The sequence below is a fragment of the Schistocerca serialis genome, unplaced genomic scaffold (assembly GCF_023864345.2).
Source record: "Schistocerca serialis cubense isolate TAMUIC-IGC-003099 unplaced genomic scaffold, iqSchSeri2.2 HiC_scaffold_1162, whole genome shotgun sequence".
Classification (NCBI taxonomy): Eukaryota; Metazoa; Arthropoda; class Insecta; order Orthoptera; family Acrididae; genus Schistocerca; species Schistocerca serialis.
This window is the reverse complement of record NW_026047362.1, coordinates 285,001-287,500: the sequence shown is the minus strand read 5'-3', so window position 1 is coordinate 287,500 and position 2,500 is coordinate 285,001. Positions and strand designations below refer to the sequence as shown.

The window sequence follows — 2,500 nt, the reverse complement described above, 5'->3', positions numbered from 1 at the left end:
GGCTGCGTCGACGGGCGGCGCAGCGGCCTCGCCCGCGTCAGGCAGCGAGCTCGCTGCTCCACGGCGGGACGCCGGCTCTTCACCCCGACCGATCTCAAGTGCCTCCATGAATTGGCGGACAAGCTGCTTGTGGGCAGCTTGCCGCCGTCGGCACTTGATTGCCTCAAGCGTTCGGTCGGGGAACATCCTGGTAAGTTCTTGATTTACAAAGAAGAACCGGGCGTCCCTCTCAAGGAACAGTTCGGCCTCTGCCTTGGCGAGCGACAGGACTTCTTCCTCCGTCCACCTCGCGCGATGCCTCTCCGTCACGATCTCAGCGTTGGCGGCCGCAGGGTGTTGGCGGCGGCGATGGACCCCGAGACCGTTCTTCGTGGTAAAAGTGCGGTGGCACTCACTGCAAGCAAAGGGAGCTACACAAACTATCGCATTTTCGTTACGGCCGGTTGGCCGGATAGGTGCTGGGGTAGCTGGGGTGGCACCTTCAGCGGAAGGGCCACCATCTCTTGTTTCTTGTCGGCTGCCCCCAACTATAAAGGGATAATGCGAGGGGGGGCTGGTAACCCCCCCAAGCCCCTGGTGCGGTCTTCCACTCTGCGAAAATCAGCGGGCCCACGAGAAGGGGAGAAGACCGCAGGAGAGGAGAGGCTAAGAGGGCTAGGCCCATGTATTGCGCATCACTCTCCCTGTAACTATAACCCAAGGAAGGCACCTCGCAGCAGCAGCACGACTACATCAAGACCGCACTTCGAAAAGCCAAGTCCGGATGCAGCCACACCGCCGCCTCTTGGCCACCTTAAGAGAGTCATAGTTACTCCCGCCGTTTACCCGCGCTTGCTTGAATTTCTTCACGTTGACATTCAGAGCACTGGGCAGAAATCACATTGCGTCAACACCCGCTAGGGCCATCGCAATGCTTTGTTTTAATTAGACAGTCGGATTCCCCCAGTCCGTGCCAGTTCTGAGTTGATCGTTGAATGGCGGCCGAAGAGAATCCGCGCACCCGCGCGCCCCCGGAGGAGCACGCTAAGGCGGACGCGGCCTCGCAGCAAGGAAGATCCGTGGGAGGCCAAGGCACGGGACCGAGCTCGGATCCTGCACGCAGGTTGAAGCACCGGGGCGCGAACGCCGCGCAGGCGCGCGCATCCTGCACCGCCGGCCAGCACGAGGCCAACCAACGGCGAGAGCAGACCACGCCCGCGCTAAACGCCCGCACTTACCGGCACCCCTACGGCACTCACCTCGCCCAGGCCCGGCACGTTAGCGCTGACCCACTTCCCGACCAAGCCCGACACGCCCCGATCCTCAGAGCCAATCCTTATCCCGAAGTTACGGATCCAATTTGCCGACTTCCCTTACCTACATTATTCTATCGACTAGAGGCTCTTCACCTTGGAGACCTGCTGCGGATATGGGTACGAACCGGCGCGACACCTCCACGTGGCCCTCTCCCGGATTTTCAAGGTCCGAGGGGAAGATCGGGACACCGCCGCAACTGCGGTGCTCTTCGCGTTCCAAACCCTATCTCCCTGCTAGAGGATTCCAGGGAACTCGAACGCTCATGCAGAAAAGAAAACTCTTCCCCGATCTCCCGACGGCGTCTCCGGGTCCTTTTGGGTTACCCCGACGAGCATCTCTAAAAGAGGGGCCCGACTTGTATCGGTTCCGCTGCCGGGTTCCGGAATAGGAACCGGATTCCCTTTCGCCCAACGGGGGCCAGCACAAAGTGCATCATGCTATGACGGCCCCCATCAACATCGGATTTCTCCTAGGGCTTAGGATCGACTGACTCGTGTGCAACGGCTGTTCACACGAAACCCTTCTCCGCGTCAGCCCTCCAGGGCCTCGCTGGAGTATTTGCTACTACCACCAAGATCTGCACCGACGGCGGCTCCAGGCAGGCTCACGCCCAGACCCTTCTGCGCCCACCGCCGCGACCCTCCTACTCGTCAGGGCTTCGCGGCCGGCCGCAAGGACCGGCCATGACTGCCAGACTGACGGCCGAGTATAGGCACGACGCTTCAGCGCCATCCATTTTCAGGGCTAGTTGCTTCGGCAGGTGAGTTGTTACACACTCCTTAGCGGATTCCGACTTCCATGGCCACCGTCCTGCTGTCTTAAGCAACCAACGCCTTTCATGGTTTCCCATGAGCGTCGATTCGGGCGCCTTAACTCGGCGTTTGGTTCATCCCACAGCGCCAGTTCTGCTTACCAAAAGTGGCCCACTTGGCACTCCGATCCGAGTCGTTTGCTCGCGGCTTCAGCATATCAAGCAAGCCGGAGATCTCACCCATTTAAAGTTTGAGAATAGGTTGAGGTCGTTTCGGCCCCAAGGCCTCTAATCATTCGCTTTACCGGATGAGACTCGTACGAGCACCAGCTATCCTGAGGGAAACTTCGGAGGGAACCAGCTACTAGATGGTTCGATTAGTCTTTCGCCCCTATACCCAGCTCCGACGATCGATTTGCACGTCAGAATCGCTACGGACCTCCATCAGGGTTT

The 2,500-nt window shown here is 59.7% G+C and overlaps 1 pseudogene; it reads right to left on the bottom strand.

Annotated features, from left to right (window-relative positions):
• Window positions 1–2,500, bottom strand: part of LOC126433299 (large subunit ribosomal RNA) — a 7,962-nt pseudogene that overhangs the window by 4,286 nt on the left and 1,176 nt on the right.